Consider the following 17,145-nt stretch of genomic DNA (forward strand, 5'->3'; position numbering starts at 1 on the left):
AAGTGAATGTTGTAGCTAATGCCTTAAGCAGGAAATCAGTTGGTTCCCTAGCAGCTATTAAAGGTTGTCAAAGGCGATTAATAGAGGATTTGAGGAGTTTACATGTCCATATTAGAGTTTTGAACTCAGGAGCACTTGTGGCGAATTTCATAGTGCAACCAGACTTAGTTAAGAGAATTAAGGCCCTACAAAAGAACGATTTGAATTTAGTGCAACTTATGGATAAGGTTAAAAAAGACAGTAAGTCTGACTTTGTTTTATCAGATGATGGAATTTTGAGGTTTTGGACTAAACTTTGTGTCCCAAATGATAGAGACTTAAGGAGGAAGCTTTTGGAGGAAGCTCATTGTTCTAAGCTTACGATCCACCTAGGAAGGACAAAGATGTACAAAGATTTGAGACATAATTATTGGTGGTCAGGTATGAAGCGAGATATTACGCAATTTGTGGCTTAGTGTTTGGTGTGTCAACAAGTGAAACCTGAGCATCAACGACCAATAGGGTCTTTGCAACCACTTTCTATTCCCGAGTGGAAGTGAGAACATATTACTATAGATTTTGTGACAGGGTTACCAAGGACCTTAAGGGGCAATAATATGATTTGGGTGATTGTTGATCGATTGACAAAGTCTACTCACTTCTTGCCTATGAAATTCAACTTCTCTATGGACCGTCTAGCTTCTTTATATATCACGGAGATTGTGAGAATGCATGGTGTACCTGTTTCTATAGTATCTAATAGAGATCCTCGTTTTACTTCCAGATTTTGGCATGGTCTACAGAAAGCTTTGGGTACTAAGTTGAGTTTTAGTACTGCTTTCCATCCTCAGACTAATGGTCAATCAAAAAGAGTAATTCAAGTTTTGGAAGATTTGTTGAGAGCTTGCACTTTAGACTTAAAAGGTAATTGGGATGATTACTTACTTTTAGTAGAGTTTGCTTATAATAATAGCTTTCAAGCTAGCATTTGGATGACACCTTTTGAGGGGCTATATGGTAGGAAATGTCGATCTCCTGTTTGTTGGGATGATGTTGGAGAAAGGAAACTTTTGGAGCCTGAACTTATATAGTTGACAGTTGAAAAAAGTTGCCTTAATTAAAGAAATATTAAAGGCAACTCAAAGTAGATAGAAAAGTTATGCTGACAATCGTAGGTAGGATTTGGAGTTTGAGGTAGCTAATCATATTTTCTTAAAAGTATCACCTATGAAATCTGTGATGAGATTTGGGAGAAATGGAAAGCTCAGTCCTCAATTTATGCGTCCATTCGAAATATTAGAAATAGTAGGCACTTTGGCATATAAAGTGGTCTTGCCCCCAAGCTTGTCTAAGATTCATAATGTATTCCATGTTTTAAATTTGAGAAATATGTTTTTGACCCCTCTCATATTGTGGAGTTGGAGCCTATTCAGATTTCTGAAGACTTGACTTATGAAGAAGTACCAATTTAGATTGTGGATGTGATGGACAAGGTACTACATCACGTTGTTGTCAAGTTAGTAAAGATCCAATGGAGCAATCATAGTATTCAAGAAGCTACTTAGGAATTAGAAGAGGAGATGAGAGAAAAGCACCCACATCTTTTTCAAGACCCAGGATAGTCAAGTTTAGAGGACTAAACTTTTGTTAAAGATGAGAGGATGTAACACTCCAAAATTTACTATAGGGGCAAAATAGTAAATTACAAGTAATTAATTAATTAATTAAACTCATTAAGGGTGAAAGTGTCCTTTTACAATTAATAATCCTATGTATAAATTAGATTTTTCCTCTTGCCTCCTCTATTCAGAAAACCCTATCAACCAAAATTAGAGAATTGGATATTGTAGGGTTCAAGGGTTAGAGGTTCAGAGTTTGAAATTCAGATTTTTCAAGGTAAGATTCTAATCCTAAATTAATATATTATATTCGTTAGTCAATTCTGAACATGCTAAATATTCTTTGAAAAAATTTTAATTTAGATTAGGGTTAGTTTTTTTAAAAAAATTCGTTTTAACATCAAAATATTGGAAATTTAAGATTATGGGTTGATTCATTGTTGGAAATTGGGAAATCTTAAATTTTTAGATGAAAAAAAATATTCTTTGGAAGATTTCAATTTAGGCTAGGGTTAATCTATTTAATTTTTTTTAGGTCAAAATATTGAAATTATGAATATAGGTTGTTCCATTGATGAAAATAGGGAAATTCAAAATTTCTTAAACGAATAGATCTAAGTAATGAAATTTCAAAAATTAAATGAGTAAATAGATATATGATTATATGTGGCTTAAGGGATTGGAAAATATTAGGAAGAAAAAATTATAAGATTTCAATGTATTGAGTGATTTCTAAAAGTGTATAATAATAATAAACAGGTTTTGAGACAGCGTGCATAGTGGCCATCAAAATTTTTTTTTTTTTAAAAAAAAGTTGTTTGCATGTGGAAGAATGAAGGATGATGAAATAATAATATTAATAATAATAAAGAGGCATGCACATGGAGTGTGTGAGTGGGGGGATGGTATATACATATTTATATATATTACATTGGTTTGTGTGAATGTTATGGTAGTTGTGTTTGGAAAATATGAAAGTAGTGGAATAAACTATGTATAAATAAATAAGGTGAAGTACAAATTAGTTAAATTTATAGTATTATAATTAGATTAATGATAAATATTAAGTTAATAAGTAGCATAAAATTTAATTAGTGAATAAATTGTAGTTTAATTAAATTATGTTGTGTCCCAAGAAACATATTTAAAATAAAATTTAAATTTTATATGAATTAGGAATTTATTAATTTTTCTAAAATAGGAATAGATTAAATTATCTTTCATAATTAAAAACATTAATTTGAATACCTAAAATTTAAGGATTGTCAAACCTATAATTTTAGATAAATAGTAATGGTTATTTCTCTTATACTTTGTTAGGTGAAGAGTAGATTTTCTAGAATTATTTTTCTCCAAAGTTTTTAAGAACTTCTTTTGAGGTAAGGGAAATTAATACAGATTTTGCAAAAGAAAATAATTACATATATGTTGTTTGCAATGTGTAATTGTTAATTTTTCTTTTAAGCATGGATCAAATATATTTTTGTATGGAAAAAAAATGTGTTATAACATTTATTTTGTTTATATCAAAATACTTGGGGATTTTCTGCTTTTGTAAGTTGAAATAATAAAATAAAGAATTTGACTCTGGTTTATTTGGCCTTTGTCAACAGGATATTATATTTGACTTTTTGGCCCTTGTCAACGGGATATAATAGTTGACCTTCACATTTTCATTGTGGGAAATGTAATTTATTTGAACCCCAGCGTCTAGGGGTTTGGTTAGAGGTTACTAGTACTAGTAATGTTTGGTTCCGCCCACCTTAAAAAGAACATTTGAGGCTAGCCACCCATTTGTAAAGTCCCACTTAAATGGGCACTATTTGCTATTTGATAACTAGAGTGAAAACAATTGAAATGTATTTGATTTGAAATTGATATGAAATGATTCTTATATATATGAAAATGTTTGTTGAATTGTTTAAATGCATTAGTATGTTTAATTTAAAAGTTTTATAAATAGAGTATATGTTATATTTCCTATTTGTAAGTATAATTAAAAATATTTGATCCATGAAACTATGTTAATATTCCTTATTGGGCTTTGAGCTCTTCCTCCCTTTGTTGATAATTTTTCAGGTACCCTCAGTTCAAGTGAGGAATGACGGTTAGGAGGGGAAATTGGCTTGTTATGACTTTTTTCAAAACCCTCTTTATTTTGAGCATTGTTTAGATGTTAAAATTTATTTTCCATTAAAATTATTCGAGTTTAGAGTTATTTGGACAATAGAACTTGGTTTGATGTGTTAGTTTCAAAAATTGTTATGTGGAGATTTTAGAACTTTTGTTCTACTATTCTAAACAAGAATTTGGTAATTGGTAATTTTCTAGTTACAATACGAATGTTTATGTCATTTCCACTTTGAGTCTTTGGCCTTGAGGTGTGAAATGACTATCATGCCCTTAGAGTGGGTTTTGGGGCATGACACCTTGCATCTTCACATACTGATAGTCAGTTATATCTTCAATATATACATAATAGGCATTCTAAGCAAAAACTTAAAGAGAAATTTATTTTCCAAGAAGATATTATTATTATTAGATATATTGTTGGATTTTTAATTATAGGCTTATGGGACAAATTTTTATTGTATCTTACAAATATTGTACAATAATTCAGTTTCTTGTGCCAAAATTTTTTTTCATATTTTTACACTATCAAATTTCTAAGAGAGAATCATGCATTATTATAACGGCCTACACCCAACCGTGTGGATATTATCCACTTTGGGCCCAAAGGGACCCTCATAGCTTAAAAACATGTCAACATAATTAAAAAGAGTTCATACTTATATAGTGTCAAAAAATTTCTCCCATGTCCGATGTAAGATATTACAAACACCCCCCATGCCGACACAACATCCTCATTGTTTTCTAAAGGATTGCAAAGTCAAATAGACAAACCCCCCCCCCCCCCCCCCTCCCCCCCCCCCCTATGGGGACAAACAAACCCCCACACTAGGGTTGGGGATCGGCTCTAATAACATTTCTGTAACGACTCACACCCAACCATGTAGATATTGTCCTCTCTGTGCCCAAAAGGACCCTAACAACTTTAAAATGCATCTATAGGGTTAAGAAAAGCTTCTACATATATAGCACCAGGAACTTTCTCTTCTATTTGATATGGGACATCATAAACACTCCTCCATGCAGACACAACATCATCATTGTGTCACATGGGATTGCAGGGTCAAACAGTAAAACACCTCCTACTGAACCAAACAAACTCCCCATATCGGGGTTAGGGATCGACTCTAATATTATTTCTATAACAATCCACACCCAATGTTGTAGATATTGTCTACTCTAGGCCCAAAGGGGTCCTCACGGCTTTAAAACATATCTATATAATTAAGAAGAGCCCATACAAATGTGATGTCCCATATCGGATAGGGGAGAAAGTTCTCAGTGCTATATATGTATGAGCTCCTCTTAACCATGTAGACATGTTTTAAAGCCATAAGGGCCCTTTTGGGCCGAAAGTGGACAATATCATATGGGAACAAAAAGATCATGGGTTCCTAGCAAGCAACATCATATAGCTCCATTTCTAGCTCTAGATCACATAAGGCGCATGCATCTGTCCCTAAGGTTCTCTAGATCTATCATAGTGGAAACACATGACATCAAAAACCATGATAGAATAAAGATCAAGAAATAGAAAGGTCAAACCTACAATATTTTGGATGTTCGCAAATCGAATCCAATCAAAAGAAAGAGATGTAGGTGTTGCAGAATTCATCTACCTAATGATTTTCCACATGATCTCTCCCTTTATAGATCCTGACACAAGAGAATGGTGGTTTCTCTCTATTTTTCTAAGGTCCCTTTCTCTAAAACTTTAGAAAACTAAACAGGAAGAACGAAACCCTAACCCCTAAGAGGGGGTTTATATAAGCTTCCTTGTGAGCTTAAGTGACTCGAGCCCAAATTAGACTTGGGTCACCTAATCCAACCCACTTGGGTCCTAATAATTAATTAACTCTAATAGAATCCAATTAATTAATTAGCCCACTCCAAAAACTTAATTCATAAAATCCAGCACAACTTTTTATTTACCAAAACTCTTTTATGCATACTTATAAATTACATACCTAAAAATATCCTGAAAACATGTGCTACCATGAACTAACAACTTGAGTGAAGACCATTGTGACCCATAGAAAAATACCGGCTCCCTTAAAATTGAATTCTAAAGTTGATTCAACACTCTACTAAAGAGAGTCAATTGCACAGTATCTTATGAAATTACAATGAGACAAAGTTTAAGTCTTTGACTTACTATTCATTGTATACAAAGTCCCCATAAACTGGTGTTCATAATCTAATAATCTAATGTCATCAACCTATTAATATCACCTCTTTAATCCTTGAGTTATAAATCCATATATTATGTGATCAACTGAAATACTTTAACTCCAAGGAACATATGTCAAATTCTACTAAATGAATTGCTACGACCACATATTTCATGATCATATGTCCTTTGGATCACCGAAGAAGACATATCTCAATCCCATGAGATATCATGGTGCCTCTATTAAGAATATCTGTTACCACTAGTCTCCATCAGCAATGACCCAATCTATATGGATATATGACCATATTAAGGTCTTACCCATAGGTTAAAAGCCTCTTATTGATTTCAGCACATGTTCAATATCTTATCAAGGTTGAGAGTTTATATAAAATAGTAACCTAGTAAAGTGTGACAACATGATAGTTTTATATCATGATTCATTGTAGGTCTTGTTCAATCTATAATCATACACACTTGTGCACTCACCATGGAAAACATATCTCAATAGCCAAAATAAGTCATCTCTTTAATTAGAATGTAGTACACTACAAACTCTACTAGATTACTCAAATCTATAAACTGACTACGAATAACTTATCATCTTGTAGAGAACTCATAACTTATATCTTATGCTCAACTCCTAATGCACCCAAGTCATGTACAATGCAAGTGATATAGGTTGAATGCTCAAATCAATATCAATGTATAAAAGGGATAAAAAGGTGATCATAAAGTCTAACTTTGTTACATGTTTTTAGGGGCTCAATCCCAACAAAGTGAAGCACATGTATTTGAGATTAACACTTAGAGATAACCTCTAAGGATGCAAATATGGGGCATTTCATCCCCCCCCCCCCCCCCCCCCCCATTCCCACCATGATTGCTACCCTCTTAAGCCATGTGAGAAGGATTAGAAATTGGTGATGTGGGTCTAACTAAATAGCCTTGACCATCCTAGCCCAATTTACCATGCACAGCTTTGGTATTAATCCCAACAACCAATTCCAAACAAATGACTAAATAAAAAAATAATAATAAACAAAATCGAAGAAGGATTGAAGAAAGATTGAAGAAAGAATTTTCTATTATATCCATCTTTTATTCTTTGATTCTCTTCACTTCACCTACATTCCAAGATCCATTCCCTAAGGTTTGACACCGGACTTACCAAGTTCTTAAAGCTACAACCGCATCCTACACTTAGGGAATTGTCAATTCTTTATACACATTTGGATGTGGTCAAGTTTTTAGCGTCATTGCTAGGGAAAGCATATCCAAAAAAGTCCAGCAAATTTTGTGGGAGTTTATTAGGTTGTGATCATCGTCATAACTTGGCAAATTTTTTCTCTCTTATTTCTTTTATTTCATTTATTTGCATTATTCTTGTTTATTTTTATTTCTTTATTTAGTCATTTGTTTGGAACTAGTTATTGGAGGTGTTGTCAAAGTTGTTCATGGTAAATTGGACTAAGAATAGTCAAGGTCGTTTAGTTAGACCCACATCACCCATTCCTAATCCTACCAACATGACTGAAAAGGTAGGAATCATGATGACATTGAGGAGAATGAAATACCTCATATTCATGGCATTAGGCTATGTTTGGTTGGCAAGATAGAATATGATAGGATATACATACATATATATATATATATTAGGAAACGATAGGATATATATCTTAGGACATTATATTCCAAGAAATGCATATCTTAGGATATAATTTCCATAGGATATGATATATCTTCTTGGATATTAAATCCAATGAACATAATATCCTAAAGTAGCATATTCAATGGAATATGTTATGTTATACTTATATTTGGCTTGTAGAATGAATGAAATAAATAAGCAAATAAATAAATAAATATATTATTTTCAATGTTTAAAATAAAAATTATATTGTATTCCAATATTTTTAATTTAAAAAATATATGAAATTTCTTTTACATTTAATGATATTCATGATTAAAATATTTGAATTTTATAAATAACAAAAATTTAGCCTTAGAGACCATCTCCAATCACTCATGGCAAGTGCCCCTTTCATGCATAATTATTTCTTATAATGCTCAATCATTCCATGTTAGGCTAGCTATAGTTTAGCTACAACCTCAATTGTTGGGGATGGATGGAGAAAATCCTTTATCTCTTCCCGAACAACTCTATCCCCTCCATGACTAAAGAACTTATCACCAATTTTTTCAATTGCTTCCCACACGAGAACCAAAATGTAGGATTATCTAAAGATGTCGAACATTTTTTACTTGTTGCTCTATTTAAAATGTTTTTTTGACAATTACAAATATTAGAAGTATACAACCGATATCATGGGATTATAGCCCATCACATTTGGAAGTATGTATTACATTCTTAACTGTTTTACCCAAATATTGTCATATGTTTGGTTACTCGTCAGGGCATGTTTGATATGCGGGAATGAGGAGTGGGAATGAGTATCTCATTCTTTTCCCTCTTCATTATCATGTTTAGGTAACTTAAATGACAATAAGAATGGAATCAAAAGTGATTTCGATGGACACTTATAAGTAGGATTTCAATTCATTTTAAGTACGAGGTATTTTGATTTTTTAGTGCAAGGTATTTTTAAAAATACTTTTTAAATATTAAAAAACTAAAGACTTTTTAAAATAAGTTGCTTTTAAAAATAATTTTTTATTTTTATTTTGTAAAAAACATGTAAATTTAATTTATATAACTAAGTTTAATTCACGTTATATTAAAAATTAAAAACATTTTTTTAATTAGAAATAAATTAAAAATAAATAGTTTTAATAAAATAGGGCAATTAATAATATAATAAAATCATTTTTTTTTAATTATGAAACTTATTAATATATTCAATACAAAGTCTCGTTTGATTTAAAATTCATTTTCTCTAATGAAGAAAAATCAAAAGAACAGTTCTCTATTCTACTTTGTTTTGAAAAATTGTTTCTAAAGAGTAATACTAATAACTAAATAGTGGTATAATTTTTTTTTAAGAAAAATAATTTTTAAATCACATATCCAAATAGGTTTTCATTATTTAGCAAAAACAAAAAAAACTCTCAAGGATTTTTTTCAATAAAAGTAAAAAATTATTTTGTATAATATAATATTCTTTAAAAATAAAAATAAAAATTATTTTAAACCATATGTGCAAATATTGTTGACAATTTATTTCTTTTTTCATTTTTACTTAACATTGAAATATAAACAAATTATCATTTCACTTATATGCATACAAACATAAGAATTGAAATCACTAAGTTTATTAATATTCAAGAAAAAATAAGAATAGAAATAAAATATTCATTCTCATTTTTCATTCCCATACCTAACACTCTCTTAAAGTGAAAAGAAAAGCAATCCACTATCTCCTAAGTTCTTGGAGACCTTGAAAGAGGATATTTTTACTACTTACAACATAAATTTATTTTTAAACATTAAATAACATATACTATAATTTTATTAAAAATTTTACTGAATTCATATACCATTATAAGATATATAAGAAAAGACTACTTTTCTCTCAAAATCCAAATATATATATATATATATATAAAATTCATTTTCCTTTTCAATCATTTTCCCCAACTCAAAGAAAACACTAAAAGAAAGAATTCAAGTTCTAAATCCCATTAGACCATGGATAATCACCGTGTTAAAAAGGTTGAATAGTGATGATAAAAGTGACCCTAGCCACTTGGTGTATGTGAAAGAGGTTCTTTTTTTTATCAATCCTCAACCCCTCTCATGCAAGTATTTGTGGCACTCCTTGGTTCCATCACCATCAATGAGAAGTTGCATCCTGAAGCTCCCCCTTCCCTTCAATCTGCTTATTTCTTTCATACAAATTGATTTAAACAACTAATTTAGATTATAAATTTCTATATAAATAACATGTTCTCAACCATATAGATATTGTTTGTCTAAAAGGTCCAGTTTAGATATTATTTGCTCTAAGTTCAAAAGAACTCTCACATGTATTATTTGAAATCAAAAAGATCAAATAGCTAGTGTGGTAGCTCGATCGTCTCCATAGGGACTACTTATGAAGACCATTTTTCTTTCATTAGTCAATTGAATTTCAAATGAGAACTACTCTTTATATGCTATCTCAAAGTAATAAAATCTCAGATCTAGAGAAGTAAGGTTGAAATCATTACAAAGAAATGCACTCTATCTCCATCCTTGGATGCGTACGAATGATTCTCCATATATCAGCTAAAGTTAGCCTTGCATAGCACAATCTTCGCAAGTGAAAACCATGTTTGGAAGCCAAGAAAATCTTATAGAAAAGTGTCTCCAGAGAGAAAATTACTAAATTAATCCTAAACTAATAAAACCATATGACTAACTCCCTCCTTTAAAACTAAACTAACAAGTCATTTAATGCTAAAAACATGCATCTCACTTTCCACCCATTTTGGCTTCAATAAACCATGCAAGTTACATACAAATCATTGCGTACAAAGTAGAAAATTTAACTATTTTGTGTTCTTAAAAATATTTTTTTAATATTTTAAAATTTTGAGGAAGTTAAAATCTTTTAGTGCCTTAAATTTTAGAAAATGTTTTCAAATACATACTTAATATACCTATTTTTTGTATATAAATTCATATACTTTGTCTAGAAGTTTTTATTTTGAAAAATAGAAAAATAGAAAATATATTCAAGAACATAATTAATAAATTTGTACTAACATGGTATTTGTATTTGCGTGTAACAGTATTGTATGAGGGATGCTGATAATAATTGGATTGTATGCCATGTTGTGGGGAAAATGGGTGGAGATGAAGAGATTCGAGAGAGTAAACCTTCCAAACTCTTCGAAAGAGAGGCAGAAACAATTAATGTGAGCACAGCCCCAGCTAAAGATGATGCCAGTGATGTATCTACCACGGCTACCACCCACCATAGATAGTGATGGCCATTGCCTAGCAGCTTATGATTTTATGCCAAATCCGTAAAATATAAAATGAAAGTTCCGATTAATTAAAGATCTTAAAATTAAGGATATTTGATAAATCAACTTAATCATTTAAAGTCAGGAAGTGTTTGGTAAAACTTAAATTTATTAACTAATGCCTTAAATTGACTTTAAGTACTTAAATTATACTTAAATTATTAACTTAAAACTTATTACTTAATTCTTACTTTAAGTATTAAAATTATATGATAAAATTAACTTAAAACTTATTTTAAATCATCAAATTACCATTTTTATCCTCATAAATGATAATTAGGGCAAATGAAATTTAGTAACAGTGAAAGTTATGGAATAGTAAAAAAGATTGTGAAGGTAATTAAGACAAATGGTAGTTAAAAAAAAAAACAAGATAAAAATATGAACTTAAGAATAAGTTAATTGTTTTTACTTATTACTTAAAGCTGTTATTTTACTTTTAATCAATTAAATAATTTTATCATATTTAATTTACTTAATAATTTAAATTAAGTTATTAAATTACTTTAAGTTATTAATTTGATTTATCAAACACTCACTAATGTAATAACTTAATGACTTAATTTATATCAATCTCAAATTATTTTTGTAAATATGGTTTTAACTTAAGTAATAATAAATTAACTATTTTGACTTAATACTAAAAATCTTTCTAACTTTAAATTATGATATTAAGTTATTTTAACAAATATATTTAATCTATTCAATAACTTAAATTAATTTATTAATTCAATTTAAGTCATTAAGTTAACTTAACTATATACAATAATATGTTTTCGATATCTACATTTCCATATGAGGGATAGTATTAGCATTCTAGTTAACTATCTGATTATCTACCTCTCAGCATAGATTGCAACCCCATTTCACATTCATCAATTCGGAAGATGGTAAGCTTCAGAATCTGTATTTTAACATTTGACCTCCATGAAAAGCCATAGATAGTAAGTACTAAAACATTTAGGAAGTATTAATTTGTGCATAAAATAAAATATAATGAAAAAGATTTCTATTCGACGGTAATAAAATATAATGAAAAATATTTCTATTCAATGGTGATAAAATATTAGGTTATTTGATTAAACGGATCATAGGAAATGAAATCTAATCCTTCATCTTTTTTTTACCTGACAAAAATGTCTTTATTATTTTCTTATAAAAATAACTCTTTATTTTAAAATATATTATAAATTCTTGAAATAGTTAAGGACATTTATATTAAAAATTAGTTATTTTTCAGGTAAAAACATGATAAGGTATAAAAATTTTAATATGATGAAAATTTCATCATTTTTAATCGATTATTTCTATTATTTCTAAAATATTCGCACAAAAAATCATGAAAAAAAAATGCTTTTTGAAAAGTTGCATAGATTTTCGTAATTTCATCTCTTTAAAAAGAAACAATCACGTTTTTATATTTGGATAGATCGTAAGCTTACCATGGATGGATGTAAAGTGAATTTAAAGATTTAGAGGAATTCATGGTAGTATCATAATCGGATCAATTATGAATGGCTTTTGAGATGTGGACCATCCACATAAAGTCTGTTTGACGTTCCGCCTTTTCATCTCACGTTGAAAAGGAGCGTAATATTAAAATAAAAAATAAATAAATAATCCCACAAATACAAATCCTCTACGTCTGTAAGACCGTCACAACCTACCACAAAAAATTGAATGAGGGGCAGGTAACAAAGGAAAGGAAACACTGGAGGTCCAAAACATAGAAGTACGCCTTTGATGAAGCTGGACAGGAGTCCTCAATCCTTAATAGGGCTCCCTACTAAAGGAGAAACGCATCCCGTAAGCTCCTGCCCTTCTCTCTGGACAGATTATCATAGACCCTTTTTTTTTTCTTTGGGATTCTAATATCAACTTGATTCTTGGTTATGGGTGGGAAGCTCTGCAACATTGTTGATGGGGCGAAACCAGCCATAGTAATGGTGGCTGTGCAACTAGTCTCTGGAGGAGTTAATATTTTATACAAGTTGGCTATCAACGATGGAATGAACACCAGGGTTCTTGTAGCCTATAGATTCATCTTTGCCACAGCTTTTATATCTCCTCTTGCTTTCATCTTGGAAAGGTGATAATCTTCTTCTTCTTCTTCATTTTTTGGTTCTGAGCATCTCCTTTTGACAGGAAGAGCAGTCCAAGATTGATATGGATGATAGCTCTACAAGGGTTTCTATGCGGATTATTTGGGTATGAAAATTAAACGAAAATAATCACTTTACATACATTGGTTCATGTGATCTTCATAGATGCTCGCTTTTTCTACCATTTCTGAACTTGTTGCAGAAGCCAAAGCTTTGCATGAAGTAGACGGTGAAGGGTGACAGAAGATATGATACCAATATATGGGTTTCCATTTAATGCTCCTTCTCTTTATGGTCACATGAGGCTTCGTGTGACTCCTTGTGCTTTTTTCTGTTGGACCCTGCAAAAAGCTGTCAACGTCTTTAATTTCTCATCTTCCCATTTTGACACGCACTTTCATTCATGTCAACTCCTTTCTGAGAAGCATTTTGGTATGAATCATGAATCATTCAAGAGGGATGATCGTAATTTTGGCATTTTATGAGATTATTTATTGATGTTGAAATTGTGTTTCAGAGGAGCATTGGGTCAGAATTTGTACCTCGAAAGTTTGGCTCTAACATCTCCGACTTTTTCAGCAGCCATGGTTAACCTCATTCCGGCTATTACCTTCATCTTCGCCATTTCTTTAGGGTAAGATGACCGTATCCATCAATATTTTCCAATCATTTATTATTATTATAAATTTTTTTTATAAAGGTGGGAAAATTCATTTGAACTTATCACGTGAATATAGAAAGATAGTAGGCAAACCTAATTTTTGGTGAAGATTGGTTTGGACTTATCTTATGAACGTGAAGTTAGCATGAAATTTTGGTTTGAGCGAAATGCTTTAGCCCTCTTACTATGTGTGCCTAGGAAGTAAAGTTGGAAATATACTAAACATCCTACCTTTCAATCTTAAAAAAAAAAAAAAAAAAAAAAAAAACCCCTAATAATTTAAAGAATAAAATCTTTAGATAATTCTTAAAAAGAAACCCCTTTAAAGAATAAAATCTTTAGATAATTCTTTAAAAATAAAAATAAAAACAAAAAAATACAAAATTTAAAAGTCTATTTAATTTTCAAAATAATTTCATTTATTTTTCATCTTTTATATAAAAATTAAATAATTTAAAATTTTGTAAGATTGCAACTAATTTTAATTATATTTTCTAGATAAATCAAATATAAAGAAATTGTTTTGGGAAAAGTGGGTTTTCATTCACTAATTTAAAAAAAAATGGAAAAAAAAAAAAGATTTGTTTGATTTATTAATATCAATATATATAAACCCTCAAATTATTTAAATTAATATTATCTTCATCTATTTAAATTAAATTAGTATTATCCTCATTAAATAGATGAAGATAATACTAATTTAAAAAATTTAAGGTTCTTTTTTCCATATATTTTCATATTAGTGAATTTAAAAATTTTAAAATTAAATTAAATTTTCAAAAAACTTAAAACTAAAAATATAAAAATAAAATATTAATTTTTACTTCACTAAATCACATTAATAAAAAATATAAATATCAAGAAATGGCTAGAAATACAATGAAAGTCAAATATTTTCTTTTTTTCTTTTTAAGTTTTTGGTTTTAATTGTATTTAATTTTTATTTTTTTATTTTAATTGTATTAATAAAGTTGAACATAAATCATATTTACTTAATTTTAGTCTTAGATTGTTAATTTCATGGCATATTTTCTAAGATGATAATTTGACTATTTTAAAAGTCAGAATATTTTATGTATTGATGAATAAAATTTCTACTATCTCGTTTAAAGACTGGTATTAAAAGTTAATGATTTTAAAATTTATTTAAAAGTATTAAAGTATTAAAAAGATTTTATCATCTTGATTTTAAATTTTTTTTTAAGAATATAAAATAAATCCACGTAAAAGTGTTTTTATTTTTTATATTAAAATTATTCTTATGTTATGTTTTAAAATATTAAAAATAAAAAAAAAATAATAATAAAAGAAGAAGAACGTACAAAACTTCTTGTTTCCATGGTCATTAATTTTGACTTGTGTCTCTTAGCATACCATTTATGTTTATGCGAACTAAATCCTGAGCCTTGCATGAATAATGAATAGGTTGGAGAAGTTGGCGATTCGAACGTGGGCAGGGAAGGCTAAGGTGGCTGGCACCCTATTGGGCATAGGGGGAGCCATGGTCCTCACCTTCTACAAAGGACCACAGATCAACATTTGGTCAACCAAAGTTCACCTGTTAAAGCACAAAGACCAACACGTGGCAGCATCACACCGGATGATGGATAATCATGTGTTGGGCTCATTACTGGCTGTAGCAAGTTGTTTCTCCTATGCAATCTGGTTGATAATCCAGGTGATCCTGACTCCATATTTTCTCCAATGCACCCAAAGTACCCTCATATAAATTCATTGATCCTATGTCACCCCTTGAATGTGAACAGGCGAAGATGGGAGAGAGGTAACTGCTCTAATGTGTGCTGCTGCAACGGTCCAAGCAATTGTGTATGCCACGTGTATGGAAAGAAATTGGTCCACGTGGAAGCTCGGATGGAACATCAGACTTCTCACTGTTGCCTACACGGTAATGTGTATCAAATAATATTTCTTTTTTATCATTTTTTAATTAATTTATTTTTACAAAATTCTGTAAATTAACATTTCCTTCATAGAAGAGATCCGAAAATCTACTTGAATTAATTCATATTGTTGTTCTCTCAAAATCCAAGTCCATTTAGTGCATAATAGGTCCAATATTTGATTGGGTTGTTTCTGAATTGGGCCAGACCCCAAGCCCAATTTCTGAGGTTTTTTCCCAATGTAGAGAGTATTAACCCAAATGGGCATTCCACCTAATTCTTTGTCTTTTTCAATGGTTTGCCCAAACTCAAACAAAATGCCAAAAGAAAGAATTCAAGGGGTGCATAGTGGTGATGCAGGGATTTTTGGCGTCTGGATTTATGGTGACTCTAATCACCTGGTGTATACGCAAGAGGGGTCCTCTTTTTGTATCAATCTTCAACCCTCTCATGCTGGTATTTGTGGCCATCCTTGGTTCCTTAATCCTCGATGAGAAGTTGCATCTCGGAAGGTCCCCTCTCCGCTCTCCCTTCTATCTATAATTGCTTCATTCATATGAAGTTAATAACATGGCATCTGTATTTGTATTTGTATTTGCGTGTAGCAGTATAATAGGAGGGGTGTTGATAGTAATTGGGTTATACGCCATGTTGTGGGCAAAAGGGGTGGAGATGAAGAGCATGGCCAGACTCTCACATTCCAAAAACTCCAAAGAGGCAGAAATAATAAATGTGGGCACAGCCCCAACTGAAGATGACGATGTATCAGCTGCAGCTACCGCCAACCCCAGACAGTGATAAGTATCGAGTATGATCAGCATTACATTTGATTAACTGATTCATTCATTCGTTAATGGTCTCGTGGTGAATATCAAAATCAATATGTCGAAGAGTCTTATATGTTTACATGAACCCAATAAATATAGAACAAACTCAAATCTGACAGAGAAATGATATTTAACAAGCAAGAGAAACAACTCCCACCTCAAGTCTTCTTTTGTTAAACAATAAAAAATAAAAATAAAAAATATAGGAAAAGGAGGCAAACGTGCTTCTTCTTGACTGAGTAATCAACCTTAGAAGCCTTCATCTATCACACTTTGGCATTCCTAACTGAGCTTTATTTTCCTTCTTCTGTTTTCTTCTCCTCAGTTGTTTTGGGTTGTTCCACCTCTGCTGCCGCTGCTTCAATGTCTTATCTTTTTTTCACTGGATGAGACAGGGGCTTCTTCCTCTGGGGTTTCTGACTTCTCAACTTCTGGGAGTTTCTGTTCAGTAAATGAGACCGGGGATTCTTCCACTGGGGTTTTGGAATTTTCAACTTCTGGGAGTTTCTGTTCGGTAGATGAGACCGGGGGTTCTTCCACTGGGGTTTTGGATTTTTCAACTTCTGGGAGTTTCTGTTCGGTAGATGAGACCGGGGGTTCTTCCACTGGGATTTTGGATTTTTCTACTTCTGGGAGTGTCTGTTCAGTAGATGAGACCAGGGCTTCCTCAACAGGAGTTTCAGATTTTTCCACTTCTGGGAGTTTCTTTTCACATTCCTCAGTGGCCTTTTCAATAAGTGACCCTAGTTCTTGTTTTGTTACCTCAGATGCTGCCTTATCTTCTT

General features: G+C 31.0%; 1 pseudogene; it reads left to right on the forward strand.

The window, feature by feature from the left end:
* Positions 1-12,720: 12,720 nt before the first annotated feature.
* Positions 12,721-16,773, forward strand: LOC117912998 (annotated as a pseudogene).
* The last annotated feature ends 372 nt before the right edge of the window (positions 16,774-17,145 follow it).

The sequence above is a fragment of the Vitis riparia genome, chromosome 4 (genome assembly GCF_004353265.1).
Source record: "Vitis riparia cultivar Riparia Gloire de Montpellier isolate 1030 chromosome 4, EGFV_Vit.rip_1.0, whole genome shotgun sequence".
Lineage (NCBI taxonomy): Eukaryota > Viridiplantae > Streptophyta > Magnoliopsida > Vitales > Vitaceae > Vitis > Vitis riparia.